Genomic DNA, 17,560 nt, shown 5'->3' with positions numbered 1-17,560 from the left:
ATCCCATCCCATTGTAGCCCATCCCAACCCTTCCCACCCCATCCCATCCCATCCCGTCCCATCACATCCCATCCCAGATATCCCATCCCAGGGATCCCATCCCATCCCAGGGATCCCATCCCATGCCAGGGATCCCATCCGATCCCATCCCATCCCAGGGATCCCATACCAGAGATCCCATTCCCGGGTCCCCATCCCAGGGATTCCATCCCATCCCAACCCATCCCATCCAATGGTTACCATCCCATCCTAGAGATCCCATCCTAGGGATCCCATCCCATCCCAGGGAACCCATCCCATCCCAACCCATCCCATCCCATCCCATCCCATCCCATCCCATCCCATCCCATCCCATCCCATCCCATCCCAGGCATCCCATCCGATCCCATCCAAGGGATCCCATCCCAACCAATCCAATCCCAGGGATCCCATCCCATCCCATCCCATCTCACCCCATCCCATCCCAGGGATCACATCCCATCCCACGGATCCCATCCCATCCCATCCCAGGAATCCCATCCAATCCCATCCCAGGGATCCCATCCCTTCCCATCCCATCCCATCCCAGGGATCCCATCCCATGGAACCCATCCCAACCCAGGGATCCCATCCCATTCCAACCCATCCAATCCCATCCCAGGGATCCCATCCCAGAGCTTCCATCCCATCCCAGGGATGCCATCCCAGGGATTCGATCCCAACCCAGGGATCCCATCCTATCCCAGGGATCCCATCCCAGGGATTCCATCCCATCCCAGGGATCCCATCCCATCCCAGGGATCACATTCCCGGGATCCCATCCCAGGGATCCCATCCCATCCCAGGGATCCCATCCCATCCCATCCTATCCCATCCCATCCCATCCCATCCCATCCCAGGGATCCCATACCAGGGATCCCATCCCATCCCCGGGTCCCCATCCCAGGGATTCCATCCCATCCCAACCCATCCCATCCCATGGATACCATCCGATCCCAGAGATCCCATCCCAGGGATCCCATCCCAGGGATCCCATCCCATCCCAACCCATCCCATCCCATCCTACCCCATCCCATCCCATCCCATCCTACCCCATCCCATCCCATCCTATCCTATCCCATCCCATCCCATCCCATCCCATTCCATCGTAGGGATCCCATACCAGGTATCCCATCCCAGGGATCCCATTCCGTACCATCCCAGGGATCCCATTCCATCCCATCCCATCCCATCCCATCGATCCCATCCCATCCCAAACCATTGTAGCCAATCCCATCCCATCCCACCCCATCCCATCCAATCCCATCCCACCCCATCCCATCCCATCCCATCCCATCCCATCCCATCCCATCCCATCCCATCCCATCCCATCCCATCCCAGGGACACCATCCCAGGGATACCATACCATCCCAACCCATCCCATCCCATCCCATCCGATCCCATCCCAGGGATCCCATCCCATACCATCCCATCCCATCGCAGGGATCCCATCCCATCCCATTCCAATCCATCCCATCACATCCCATCCCAGCGATCTCATCCCAGGAATTCCATCCCATCCCTGTGATCCCATCCCATCCCACCCATTTCCATCCCCGGAATCCCATCCCATCACATCCCACGGATCCCATAACATCCCAGGGATCCCATCCCATCCCATCCCATCCCAGGGATCCCATCCCAGGGATTCCATCCCATCCCAGGGATCCCATCCCATACGAGGGATCACATTCCAGGGATCCCATCCCAGTAATCCCATCCCATCCCAAGTAACCCATCCCATGGATCCCACCCCAGGGATCCCAACCCTTCCCAGGGATCCCATCCCAGGGATCCCGTCCCATCCCAGCTATCCCATCCCAGGGATTCCATCCCATCCCAGGGATCCCATTTCATCTGTTCCCATCCCAGGGATCCCATCCCATCCCATCCCAGGGATCCCATCCCATCCCAACCCATCCCATCCCATCCCACCCCATCACATTCCATCCCATCCCATGGATCCCATCCCATCCCAGGGATCCCATCCCATCCCATCCCATACCATCCCAGGGACCGCATCCCATCCCAACCAATCCCATCCCACCCGATCCCATCCCATTCCATCCCATCCCACCCGATCCCATCCCATCCCATCCCATCCCATCCCATCCCAGGGACACCATCCCAGGGATCCCATCCCATCCCATCCCATCCCATCCCATCACATCCCATCCCAGCGATCTCATCCCAGGGATTCCATCCCATCCCAGGTATCCCATCCCAACCAATCCTAACCCAGGGATCCCATCCGATCCAATCCCAGGGATCCCATCCCATCCCATCCCATCTCACCCCATCCCATCCCAGGGATCACATCCCATCCCACGGATCCCATCCCATCCCATCCCAGGCATCCCATCCGATCCCATCCAAGGGATCCCATCCCATCCAATCCCATCCCAGGGATCCCATCCCATCCCATCCCATCCCAGGGATCCCATCCCATGGAACCCATCCCAACCCAGGGATCCCATCCCATTCCAACCCATCCAATCCCATCCCAGGGATCCCATCCCAGAGATTCCATCCCATCCCAGGGATGCCATCCCAGGGATTCGATCCCAACCCAGGGATCCCATCCTATCCCAGGGATCCCATCCCAGGGATTCCATCCCATCCCAGGGATCCCATCCCATCCCAGGGATCACATTCCCGGGATCCCATCCCAGGGATCCCATCCCATCCCATCCTATCCCATCCCATCCCATCCCAGGGATCCCATACCAGGGATCCCATCCCATCCCCGGGTCCCCATCCCAGGGATTCCATCCCATCCCAACCCATCCCATCCCATGGATACCATCCGATCCCAGAGATCCCATCCCAGGGATCCCATCCCAGGGATCCCATCCCATCCCAACCCATCCCATCCCATCCTACCCCATCCCATCCCATCCTATCCTATCCCATCCCATCCCATCCCATCCCATCCCATCCCATCCCATCCCATCCCATCCCATCCCATCCCATCCCATCCCATCCCATCCCATCCCATCCCATCGTAGGGATCCCATACCAGGTATCCCATCCCAGGGATCCCATTCCGTACCATCCCAGGGATCCCATTCCATCCCATCCCATCCCATCCCATCGATCCCATCCCATCCCAAACCATTGTAGCCAATCCCATCCCATCCCACCCCATCCCATCCAATCCCATCCCACCCCATCCCATCCCATCCCATCCCATCCCATCCCATCCCATCCCAGGGACACCATCCCAGGGATACCATACCATCCCAACCCATCCCATCCCATCCGATCCCATCCCAGGGATCCCATCCCATCCCATCCCATCTCACCCCATCCCATCCCAGGGATCACATCCCATCCCACGGATCCCATCCCATCCCATCCCAGGCATCCCATCCGATCCCATCCAAGGGATCCCATCCCATCCAATCCCATCCCAGGGATCCCATCCCATCCCAACCCAGGGATCCCATCCCATTCCAACCCATCCAATCCCATCCCAGGGATGCCATCCCAGGGATTCGATCCCAACCCAGGGATCCCATCCTATCCCAGGGATCCCATCCCAGGGATTCCATCCCATCCCAGGGATCCCATCCCATCCCAGGGATCACATTCCCGGGATCCCATCCCAGGGATCCCATCCCAGGGATCCCATCCCATCCCCGGGATCCCATTCCAGGGATTCCATCCCATCCCAGGGATCCCAACCCATACGAGGGATCACAATCCAGGGATCCCATCCCTGGAATCCCATCTCATCCCATCCCAGGGATCCAATCCCATCCCATCTCATCCCAGGGATCCCATCCCATCGCAGGGATCCCATCCCATCCCATCCCGTCCCATCCTACCCCATCCCATCCCATCCCAGGGATCCCATACCAGGTATCCCATCCCATCCCAGGGATCCCATTCCGTACCATCCCAGGGATCCCATTCCATCCCATCCCATCCCATCCCATCGCAGGGATCCCATCCCATTCCATCCCGTCCCATCCCATCCCATCCCACCCCATGCCATCCCATCCCATTCCATCCCATCCCATCCCATCCCATCCCATCCCATCCCATCCCATCCCATCCCATCCCATCCCATCCCATCCCATCCCAGGGATTTCATCCCAGGGATTCCATCCCATCCCAGGTATCCCATCCCAACCAATCCCAACCCAGGGATCCCATCCCATCCCATTTCATCCCATCCCATCCCAGGGATCCCATCCCATCCCAGAGATCCCATCCCAGGGATCCCATCCCATCCCAGGTATCCCATCCCATCCCAACCCATCCCATCCCATCCTACCCCATCCGATCCCATCCTATCCCATCCCATCCCATCCCGTCCCGTCCCATCACATCCCATCCCAGATATCCCATCCCAGGGATCCCATCCCATCCCAGGGATCCCATCCCATCCCAGGGATCCCATCCGATCCCATCCCATCCCATCCCATCCAATCCCATCCCATCCCATCCCATCCCATCCCATCCCATCCCATCCCATCCCAGGGATCCCATACCAGAGATCCCATCCCATCCCCGGGTCCCCATCCCAGGGATTCCATCCCATCCCAACCCATCCCATCCCATGGATACCATCCCATCCCAGAGATCCCATCCCAGGGATCCCATCCCATCCCAGGTATCCCATCCCAACCCATCCCATCCCATCCTACCCCATCCCATCCCATCCTATCCCATCCCATCCCATCCCCTCCCATCCCATCCTAGGGATCCCATACCAGGTATCCCATCCCATCCCAGGGATCCCATTCCGTACCATCCCAGGGATCCCATTTCATCCCATCCCATCCCATCGATCCCATCCCATCCCAACCCATTTTAGCCAATCCCATCCCACCCCATCCCATCCAATCCCATCCCATCCCATCCCACCCCATCCCATCCCATCCCAGCGATCTCATCCCAGGGATTCCATCCCATCCCAGGTATCCCATCCCAACCAGTCCCAACCCAGGGATCCCATCCCATCCCCTCTCATCCCATCCCATCCCAGGGATCCCATCCCATCCCACGTATCCCATCCCATCCCATCTCATCCCGCGGATCCCATGCCATGGCATCCCATCCCATCCCATCCCATCCCATCCCATCCCATCCCATCTCATCCCATCCCATCCCATCCCAGGGATCCCATACCAGAGATCCCATCCCATCCCCGGGTCCCCATCCCAGGGATTCCATCCCATCCCAACCCATCCCATCCCAGGGATCCCATCCCATCCCAGGGATCCGATCCCATCCCAACCCATCCCATCCCATCCTACCCCATCCCATCCCATCCCATCCTATCCCATCCCATCCCATCCCATCCCATCCCATCCCAGGGATCCCATTCCGTACCATCCCAGGGATCCTATTTCATCCTATCCCATCCCATCCCATTGATCCCATCCCATCCCAACCCATTGTAGCCAATCCCATCCCATCCCACCCCATCCCATCCAATCCCATCCCATCCCATCCCATCCCATCCCATCACAGGGACACCATCCCAGGGATACCATACCATCCCATCCCATCGCAGGGATCCCATCCCATCCCATCCCATCCCAGCGATCTCATCCCAGGGATTCCATTCCATCCCAGGTATCCCATCCCAACCAATCCTAACCCAGGGATCCCATCCCATCCAATCCCAGGGATCCCATCCCATCCCATCCCATCTCACCCCATCCCATCGCAGGGATCACATCCCATCCCACGGATGCCATCCCATCCCATCCCAGGCATCCCATCCGATCCCATCCAAGGATCCCATCCCATCCCATCCCATCCCAGGGATCCCATCCCATCCCATCCCATCCCATCCCATCCCAGGGATCCCATCCCATCCCATCCCATCCCATCCCATCCCATCCCAGGGATCCCATCCCATGGAACCCATCCCAACCCAGGGATCCCATCCCATTCCAACCCATCCAATCCCATCCCAGGGATCCCATCCCAGAGATTCCATCCCATCCCAGGGATGGCATCCCAGGGATTCGATCCCAACCCAGGGATCCCATCCTATCCCAGGGATCCCATCCCATCCCATCCCATACAATCCCAGGGACCGCATCCCATCCCAACCAATCCATTCCACCCGATCCCATCCCATTCCATCCCATCCCACCCGATCCCATCCCATCCCATCCCATCCCATCCCAGGGACACCATCCCAGGGATCCCATCCCATCCCATCCCATCCCATCCCATCCCATCCCATCCCATCACATCCCATCCAAGCGATCTCATCCCAGGGATTCCATCCCATCCCAGGTATCCCATCCCAACCAATCCTAACCCAGGGATCCCATCCGATCCAATCCCAGGGATCCCATCCCATCCCAACCCATCCCATCCCATCCCACCCCATCACATTCCATCCCATCCCATGGATCCCATCCAATCCCAGGGATCCCATCCCATCCCATCCCATACCATCCCCGGGACCGCATCCCATCCCAACCAATCCCATCCCACCCGATCCCATCCCATTCCATCCCATCCCACCCGATCCCATCCCATCCCATCCCATCCCATCCCATCCCAGGGACACCATCCCAGGGATCCCATCCCATCCCATCCCATCCCATCCCATCCCATCCCATCACATCCCATCCCAGCGATCTCATCCCAGGGATTCCATCCCATCCCAGGTATCCCATCCCAACCAATCCTAACCCAGGGATCCCATCCGATCCCATCCCTGTGATCCCATCCCATCCCACCCATTCCCATCCCCGGAATCCCATCCCATCACATCCCACGGATCCCATAACATCCCAGGGATCCCATCCCATCCCATCCCATCCCATCCCATCCCAGGGATCCCATCCCAGGGATTCCATCCCATCCCAGGGATCCCATCCCATACGAGGGATCACATTCCAGGGATCCCATCCCAGGGATCCCATCCCATCCCAAGTAACCCATCCCATGGATCCCACCCCAGGGATCCCAACCCTTCCCAGGGATCCCATCCCAGGGATCCCGTCCCATCCCAGCTATCCCATCCCAGGGATTCCATCCCATCCCAGGGATCCCATTTCATCTGTTCCCATCCCAGGGATCCCATCCCATCCCATCCCAGGGATCCCATCCCATCCCAACCCATACCATCCCAGGGACCGCATCCCATCCCAACCAATCCCATCCCACCCGATCCCATCCCATTCCATCCCATCCCACCCGATCCCATCCCATCCCATCCCATCCCATCCCATCCCATCCCAGGGACACCATCCCAGGGATCCCATCCCATCCCATCCCATCCCATCCCATCACATCCCATCCCAGCGATCTCATCCCAGGGATTCCATCCCATCCCAGGTATCCCATCCCAACCAATCCTAACCCAGGGATCCCATCCGATCCAATCCCAGGGATCCCATCCCATCCCATCCCATCTCACCCCATCCCATCCCAGGGATCACATCCCATCCCACGGATCCCATCCCATCCCATCCCAGGCATCCCATCCGATCCCATCCAAGGGATCCCATCCCATCCAATCCCATCCCAGGGATCCCATCCCATCCCATCCCAGGGATCCCATCCCATGGAACCCATCCCAACCCAGGGATCCCATCCCATTCCAACCCATCCAATCCCATCCCAGGGATCCCATCCCAGAGATTCCATCCCATCCCAGGGATGCCATCCCAGGGATTCGATCCCAACCCAGGGATCCCATCCTATCCCAGGGATCCCATCCCAGGGATTCCATCCCATCCCAGGGATCCCATCCCATCCCAGGGATCACATTCCCGGGATCCCATCCCAGGGATCCCATCCCATCCCATCCTATCCCATCCCATCCCATCCCATCCCAGGGATCCCATACCAGGGATCCCATCCCATCCCCGGGTCCCCATCCCAGGGATTCCATCCCATCCCAACCCATCCCATCCCATGGATACCATCCGATCCCAGAGATCCCATCCCAGGGATCCCATCCCAGGGATCCCATCCCATCCCAACCCATCCCATCCCATCCTACCCCATCCCATCCCATCCTATCCTATCCCATCCCATCCCATCCCATCCCATCCCATCCCATCCCATCCCATCCCATCGTAGGGATCCCATACCAGGTATCCCATCCCAGGGATCCCATTCCGTACCATCCCAGGGATCCCATTCCATCCCATCCCATCCCATCCCATCGATCCCATCCCATCCCAAACCATTGTAGCCAATCCCATCCCATCCCACCCCATCCCATCCAATCCCATCCCACCCCATCCCATCCCATCCCATCCCATCCCATCCCATCCCATCCCATCCCATCCCATCCCAGGGACACCATCCCAGGGATACCATACCATCCCAACCCATCCCATCCCATCCGATCCCATCCCAGGGATCCCATCCCATCCCATCCCATCTCACCCCATCCCATCCCAGGGATCACATCCCATCCCACGGATCCCATCCCATCCCATCCCAGGCATCCCATCCGATCCCATCCAAGGGATCCCATCCCATCCAATCCCATCCCAGGGATCCCATCCCATCCCAACCCAGGGATCCCATCCCATTCCAACCCATCCAATCCCATCCCAGGGATGCCATCCCAGGGATTCGATCCCAACCCAGGGATCCCATCCTATCCCAGGGATCCCATCCCAGGGATTCCATCCCATCCCAGGGATCCCATCCCATCCCAGGGATCACATTCCCGGGATCCCATCCCAGGGATCCCATCCCATCCCAGGGATCCCATCCCATCCCATCCTATCCCATCCCATCCCATCCCATCCCAGGGATCCCATACCAGGGATCCCATCCCATCCCCGCGTCCCCATCCCAGGGATTCCATCCCATCCCAACCCATCCCATCCCATGGATACCATCCGATCCCAGAGATCCCATCCCAGGGATCCCATCCCAGGGATCCCATCCCATCCCAACCCATCCCATCCCATCCTACCCCATCCCATCCCATCCCATCCTACCCCATCCCATCCCATCCTATCCTATCCCATCCCATCCCATCCCATCCCATCCCATCCCATCCCATCCCATCCCATCCCATCGTAGGGATCCCATACCAGGTATCCCATCCCAGGGATCCCATTCCGTACCATCCCAGGGATCCCATTCCATCCCATCCCATCCCATCCCATCCCATCGATCCCATCCCATCCCAAACCATTGTAGCCAATCCCATCCCATCCCACCCCATCCCATCCAATCCCATCCCACACCATCCCATCCCATCCCATCCCATCCCATCCCATCCCATCCCATCCCATCCCATCCCATCCCAGGGACACCATCCCAGGGATACCATACCATCCCAACCCATCCCATCCCATCCGATCCCATCCCAGGGATCCCATCCCATACCATCCCATCCCATCGCAGGGATCCCATCCCATCCCATTCCATCCCATCCCATCACATCCCATCCCAGCGATCTCATCCCAGGAATTCCATCCCATCCCTGTGATCCCATCCCATCCCACCCATTCCCATCCCCGGTATCCCATCCCATCACATCCCACGGATCCCATAACATCCCAGGGATCCCATCCCATCCCATCCCATCCCAGGGATCCCATCCCAGGGATTCCATCCCATCCCAGGGATCCCATCCCATACGAGGGATCACATTCCAGGGATCCCATCCCAGGGATCCCATCCCATCCCAAGTAACCCATCCCATGGATCCCACCCCAGGTATCCCAACCCTTCCCAGGGATCCCATCCCAGGGATCCCGTCCCATCCCAGCTATCCCATCCCAGGGATTCCATCCCATCCCAGGGATCCCATTTCATCTGTTCCCATCCCAGGGATCCCATCCCATCCCATCCCAGGGATCCCATCCCATCCCAACCCATCCCATCCCATCCCACCCCATCACATTCCATGCCATCCCATGGATCCCATCCCATCCCAGGGATCCCATCCCATCCCATCCCATACCATCCCAGGGACCGCATCCCATCCCAACCAATCCCATCCCACCCGATCCCATCCCATTCCATCCCATCCCACCCGATCCCATCCCATCCCATCCCATCCCATCCCAGGGACACCATCCCAGGGATACCATACCATCCCATCCCATCGCAGGGATCCCATCCCATCCCATCCCATCCCATCCCATCCCATCACATCCCATCCCAGCGATCTCATCCCAGGGATTCCATCCCATCCCAGGTATCCCATCCCAACCAATCCTAACCCAGGGATCCCATCCGATCCAATCCCAGGGATCCCATCCCATCCCATCCCATCCCATCTCACCCCATCCCATCCCAGGGATCACATCCCATCCCACGGATCCCATCCCATCCCATCCCAGGCATCCCATCCGATCCCATCCAAGGGATCCCATCCCATCCAATCCCATCCCAGGGATCCCATCCCAGATATCCCATCCCAGGGATCCCATCCCATGGAACCCATCCCAACCCAGGGATCCCATCCCATTCCAACCCATCCAATCCCATCCCAGGGATCCCATCCCAGAGATTCCATCCCATCCCAGGGATGCCATCCCAGGGATTCGATCCCAACCCAGGGATCCCATCCTATCCCAAGGATCCCATCCTAGGGATTCCATCCCATCCCAGGGATCCCATCCCATCCCAGGGATCACATTCCCGGGATCCCATCGCAGGGATCCCATCCCATCCCAGGGATCCCATCCCATCCCATCCTATCCCATCCCATCCCATCCCATCCCAGGGATCCCATACCAGGGATCCCATCCCATCCCCGGGTCCCCATCCCAGGGATTCCATCCCATCCCAACCCATCCCATCCCATGGATACCATCCGATCCCAGAGATCCCATCCCAGGGATCCCATCCCAGGGATCCCATCCCATCCCAACCCATCCCATCCCATCCTACCCCATCCCATCCCATCCTATCCTATCCCATCCCATCCCATCCCATCCCATCCCATCCCATCCCATCCCATCCCATCCCATCCCATCGTAGGGATCCCATACCAGGTATCCCATCCCAGGGATCCCATTCCGTACCATCCCAGGGATCCCATTCCATCCCATCCCATCCCATCCCATCGATCCCATCCCATCCCAAACCATTGTAGCCAATCCCATCCCATCCCACCCCATCCCATCCAATCCCATCCCACCCCATCCCATCCCATCCCATCCCATCCCATCCCATCCCATCCCATCCCATCCCATCCCAGGGACACCATCGCAGGGATACCATACCATCCCAACCCATCCCATCCCATCCGATCCCATCCCAGGGATCCCATCCCATAGCATCCCATCCCATCGCAGGGATCCCATCCCATCCCATTCCATCCCATCCCATCACATCCCATCCCAGCGATCTCATCCCAGGAATTCCATCCCATCCCTGTGATCCCATCCCATCCCACCCATTCCCATCCCCGGAATCCCATCCCATCACATCCCACGGATCCCATAACATCCCAGGGATCCCATCCCATCCCATCCCAGGGATCCCATCCCAGGGATTCCATCCCATCCCCGGGATCCCATCCCAGGGATTCCATCTCATCCCAGGGATCCAATCCCAGAGATCCTCTCCCATCCCATCCCATCCCATCCCATCCCAGGGATCCCATCCCATGGAAGCCATCCCAATCCAGGGATCCCATCCCATCCCATCCCATCCCATCTCATCCCATCCCATCCCAGGGATCCCATCCCATCCCATCCCATCCCATCCCATCCCATCCCATCCCATCCCATCCCATCCCAGGGATCCCATCTCATCCCAGGGATCCAATCCCAGAGATCCTCTCCCATCCCATCCCATCCCATCCCATCCCATCCCAGGGATCCCATCCCATGGAACCCATCCCAATCCAGGGATCCCATCCCATCCCATCCCATCCCATCTCATCCCATCCCATCCCAGGGATCCCATCCCATCCCCGGGATCCCATTCCAGGGATTCCATCCCATCCCAGGGATCCCAACCCATACGAGGGATCCCATCCCAGGGATCCCATCCCAGGGATCCCATCCCAGGGATCCCATCCCATCCCCGGGATCCCATTCCAGGGATTCCATCCCATCCCAGGGATCCCAACCCATACGAGGGATCACAATCCAGGGATCCCATCCCTGGAATCCCATCTCATCCCATCCCAGGGATCCAATCCCATCCCATCTCATCCCAGGGATCCCATCCCATCGCAGGGATCCCATCCCATCCCATCCCGTCCCATCCTACCCCATCCCATCCCATCCCAGGGATCCCATACCAGGTATCCCATCCCATCCCAGGGATCCCATTCCGTACCATCCCAGGGATCCCATTCCATCCCATCCCATCCCATCCCATCGCAGGGATCCCATCCCATTCCATCCCGTCCCATCCCATCCCATCCCATCCCACCCCATGCCATCCCATCCCATTCCATCCCATCCCATCCCATCCCATCCCATCCCATCCCATCCCATCCCATCCCATCCCATCCCATCCCAGGGATTTCATCCCAGGGATTCCATCCCATCCCAGGTATCCCATCCCAACCAATCCCAACCCAGGGATCCCATCCCATTTCATCCCATCCCATCCCAGGGATCCCATCCCATCCCAGAGATCCCATCCCAGGGATCCCATCCCATCCCAGGTATCCCATCCCATCCCAACCCATCCCATCCCATCCTACCCCATCCGATCCCATCCTATCCCATCCCATCCCATCCCGTCCCGTCCCATCACATCCCATCCCAGATATCCCATCCCAGGGATCCCATCCCATCCCAGGGATCCCATCCCATCCCAGGGATCCCATCCGATCCCATCCCATCCCATCCCATCCCATCCCATCCCATCCCATCCCATCCCATCCCAGGGATCCCATACCAGAGATCCCATCCCATCCCCGGGTCCCCATCCCAGGGATTCCATCCCATCCCAACCCATCCCATCCCATGGATACCATCCCATCCCAGAGATCCCATCCCAGGGATCCCATCCCATCCCAGGTATCCCATCCCAACCCATCCCATCCCATCCTACCCCATCCCATCCCATCCTATCCCATCCCATCCCATCCCCTCCCATCCCATCCTAGGGATCCCATACCAGGTATCCCATCCCATCCCAGGGATCCCATTCCGTACCATCCCAGGGATCCCATTTCATCCCATCCCATCCCATCGATCCCATCCCATCCCAACCCATTTTAGCCAATCCCATCCCACCCCATCCCATCCAATCCCATCCCATCCCATCCCATCCCATCCCATCCCACCCCATCCCAGGGACACCATCCCAGGGATACCATACCATCCCATCCCATCGCAGGGATCCCATCCCATCCCATCCCGTCCCATCCCATCCCACCCCATCCCATCCCATCCCAGCGATCTCATCCCAGGGATCCCATCCCATCCCACGTATCCCATCCCATCCCATCTCATCCCGCGGATCCCATGCCATGGCATCCCATCCCATCCCATCCCATCCCATCCCATCCCATCCCATCCCAGGGATCCCATCCCATCCATAGCCATCCGATCCCATCCCATCCGATCCCATCCCATCCCATCCCATCCCATCCCATCCCATTGTAGCCCATCCCATCCCTTCCCACCCCATCCCATCCCATCCCGTCCCATCACATCCCATCCCAGATATCCCATCCCAGGGATCCCATCCCATCCCAGGGATCCCATCCCATCCCATCCCAGGGATCCCATCCCATCCCAACCCATCCCATCCCATCCTACCCCATCCCATCCCATCCTATCCTATCCCATCCCATCCCATCCCATCCCATCCCATCCCATCCCATCCCATCCCATCGTAGGGATCCCATACCAGGTATCCCATCCCAGGGATCCCATTCCGTACCATCCCAGGGATCCCATTCCATCCCATCCCATCCCATCCCATCGATCCCATCCCATCCCAAACCATTGTAGCCAATCCCATCCCATCCCACCCCATCCCATCCAATCCCATCCCACCCCATCCCATCCCATCCCATCCCATCCCATCCCATCCCATCCCATCCCATCCCATCCCATCCCATCCCATCCCATCCCAGGGACACCATCCCAGGGATACCATACCATCCCAACCCATCCCATCCCATCCGATCCCATCCCAGGGATCCCATCCCATACCATCCCATCCCATCGCAGGGATCCCATCCCATCCCATTCCATCCCATCCCATCACATCCCATCCCAGCGATCTCATCCCAGGAATTCCATCCCATCCCTGTGATCCCATCCCATCCCACCCATTCCCATCCCCGGAATCCCATCCCATCACATCCCACGGATCCCATAACATCCCAGGGATCCCATCCCATCCCATCCCAGGGATCCCATCCCAGGGATTCCATCCCATCCCAGGGATCCCATCCCAGGGATTCCATCTCATCCCAGGGATCCAATCCCAGAGATCCTCTCCCATCCCATCCCATCCCATCCCAGGGATCCCATCCCATGGAAGCCATCCCAATCCACGGATCCCATCCCATCCCATCCCATCCCATCTCATCCCATCCCATCCCAGGGATCCCATCCCATCCCATCCCATCCCATCCCATCCCATCCCATCCCAGGGATCCCATCTCATCCCAGGGATCCAATCCCAGAGATCCTCTCCCATCCCATCCCATCCCATCCCATCCCATCCCATCCCAGGGATCCCATCCCATGGAACCCATCCCAATCCAGGGATCCCATCCCATCCCATCCCATCTCATCCCATCCCATCCCAGGGATCCCATCCCATCCCCGGGATCCCATTCCAGGGATTCCATCCCATCCCAGGGATCCCAACCCATACGAGGGATCCCATCCCAGGGATCCCATCCCAGGGATCCCATCCCATCCCCGGGATCCCATTCCAGGGATTCCATCCCATCCCAGGGATCCCAACCCATACGAGGGATCACAATCCAGGGATCCCATCCCTGGAATCCCATCTCATCCCATCCCAGGGATCCAATCCCATCCCATCTCATCCCAGGGATCCCATCCCATCGCAGGGATCCCATCCCATCCCATCCCGTCCCATCCTACCCCATCCCATCCCATCCCAGGGATCCCATACCAGGTATCCCATCCCATCCCAGGGATCCCATTCCGTACCATCCCAGGGATCCCATTCCATCCCATCCCATCCCATCCCATCGCAGGGATCCCATCCCATTCCATCCCGTCCCATCCCATCCCATCCCACCCCATGCCATCCCATCCCATTCCATCCCATCCCATCCCATCCCATCCCATCCCATCCCATCCCATCCCATCCCATCCCATCCCATCCCATCCCAGGGATTTCATCCCAGGGATTCCATCCCATCCCAGGTATCCCATCCCAACCAATCCCAACCCAGGGATCCCATCCCATTTCATCCCATCCCATCCCAGGGATCCCATCCCATCCCAGAGATCCCATCCCAGGGATCCCATCCCATCCCAGGTATCCCATCCCATCCCAACCCATCCCATCCCATCCTACCCCATCCGATCCCATCCTATCCCATCCCATCCCATCCCGTCCCGTCCCATCACATCCCATCCCAGATATCCCATCCCAGGGATCCCATCCCATCCCAGGGATCCCATCCCATCCCAGGGATCCCATCCGATCCCATCCCATCCCATCCAATCCCATCCCATCCCATCCCATCCCATCCCATCCCATCCCATCCCATCCCATCCCATCCCATCCCATCCCATCCCATCCCAGGGATCCCATACCAGAGATCCCATCCCATCCCCGGGTCCCCATCCCAGGGATTCCATCCCATCCCAACCCATCCCATCCCATGGATACCATCCCATCCCAGAGATCCCATCCCAGGGATCCCATCCCATCCCAGGGATCCCATCCCAACCCATCCCATCCCATCCTACCCCATCCCATCCCATCCTATCCCATCCCATCCCATCCCCTCCCATCCCATCCTAGGGATCCCATACCAGGTATCCCATCCCATCCCAGGGATCCCATTCCGTACCATCCCAGGGATCCCATTTCATCCCATCCCATCCCATCGATCCCATCCCATCCCAACCCATTTTAGCCAATCCCATCCCACCCCATCCCATCCAATCCCATCCCATCCCATCCCATCCCATCCCATCCCATCCCATCCCATCCCATCCCATCCCATCCCACCCAATCCCAGGGACACCATCCCAGGGATACCATACCATCCCATCCCATCGCAGGGATCCCATCCCATCCCATCCCGTCCCATCCCATCCCACCCCATCCCATCCCATCCCAGCGATCTCATCCCAGCGATTCCATCCCATCCCAGGTATCCCATCCCAACCAGTCCCAACCCAGGGATCCCATCCCATCCCCTCTCATCCCATCCCATCCCAGGGATCCCATCCCATCCCACGTATCCCATCCCATCCCATCTCATCCCGCGGATCCCATGCCATGGCATCCCATCCCATCCCATCCCATCCCATCCCATCCCATCCCATCCCATCCCAGGGATCCCATCCCATCCATAGCCATCCGATCCCATCCCATCCCATCCCATCCCATCCCATCCCATCCCATCCCATCCCAGGGATCCCATCCCATGGAACCCATCCCAACCCAGGGATCCCATCCCATTCCAACCCATCCAATCCCATCCCAGGGATCCCATCCCAGAGATTCCATCCCATCCCAGGGATGCCATCCCAGGGATTCGATCCCAACCCAGGGATCCCATCCTATCCCAGGGATCCCATCCCAGGGATTCCATCCCATCCCAGGGATCCCATCCCATCCCAGGGATCACATTCCCGGGATCCCATCCCAGGGATCCCATCCCATCCCAGGGATCCCATCCCATCCCATCCTATCCCATCCCATCCCATCCCATCCCAGGGATCCCATACCAGGGATCCCATCCCATCCCCGGGTCCCCATCCCAGGGATTCCATCCCATCCCAACCCATCCCATCCCATGGATACCATCCGATCCCAGAGATCCCATCCCAGGGATCCCATCCCAGGGATCCCATCCCATCCCAACCCATCCCATCCCATCCTACCCCATCCCATCCCATCCTATCCTATCCCATCCCATCCCATCCCATCCCATCCCATCCCATCCCATCCCATCCCATCCCATCCCATCCCATCCCATCCCATCCCATCCCATCGTAGGGATCCCATACCAGGTATCCCATCCCAGGGATCCCATTCCGTACCATCCCAGGGATCCCATTCCATCCCATCCCATCCCATCCCATCGATCCCATCCCATCCCAAACCATTGTAGCCAATCCCATCCCATCCCACCCCATCCCATCCAATCCCATCCCACCCCATCCCATCCCATCCCATCCCATCCCATCCCATCCCATCCCAGGGACACCATCCCAGGGATACCATACCATCCCAACCCATCCCATCCCATCCGATCCAATCCCAGGGATCCCATCCCATCCCATCCCATCTCACCCCATCCCATCCCAGGGATCACATCCCATCCCACGGATCCCATCCCATCCCATCCCAGGCATCCCATCCGATCCCATCCAAGGGATCCCATCCCATCCAAACCCATCCCAGGGATCCCATCCCATCCCATCCCAGGGATCC

Source organism: Sturnus vulgaris, chromosome W (assembly GCF_052056855.1).
Source record: "Sturnus vulgaris isolate bStuVul1 chromosome W, bStuVul1.hap1, whole genome shotgun sequence".
NCBI classification, from domain to species: Eukaryota; Metazoa; Chordata; class Aves; order Passeriformes; family Sturnidae; genus Sturnus; species Sturnus vulgaris.
This window is presented reverse-complemented; position numbering follows the sequence as displayed.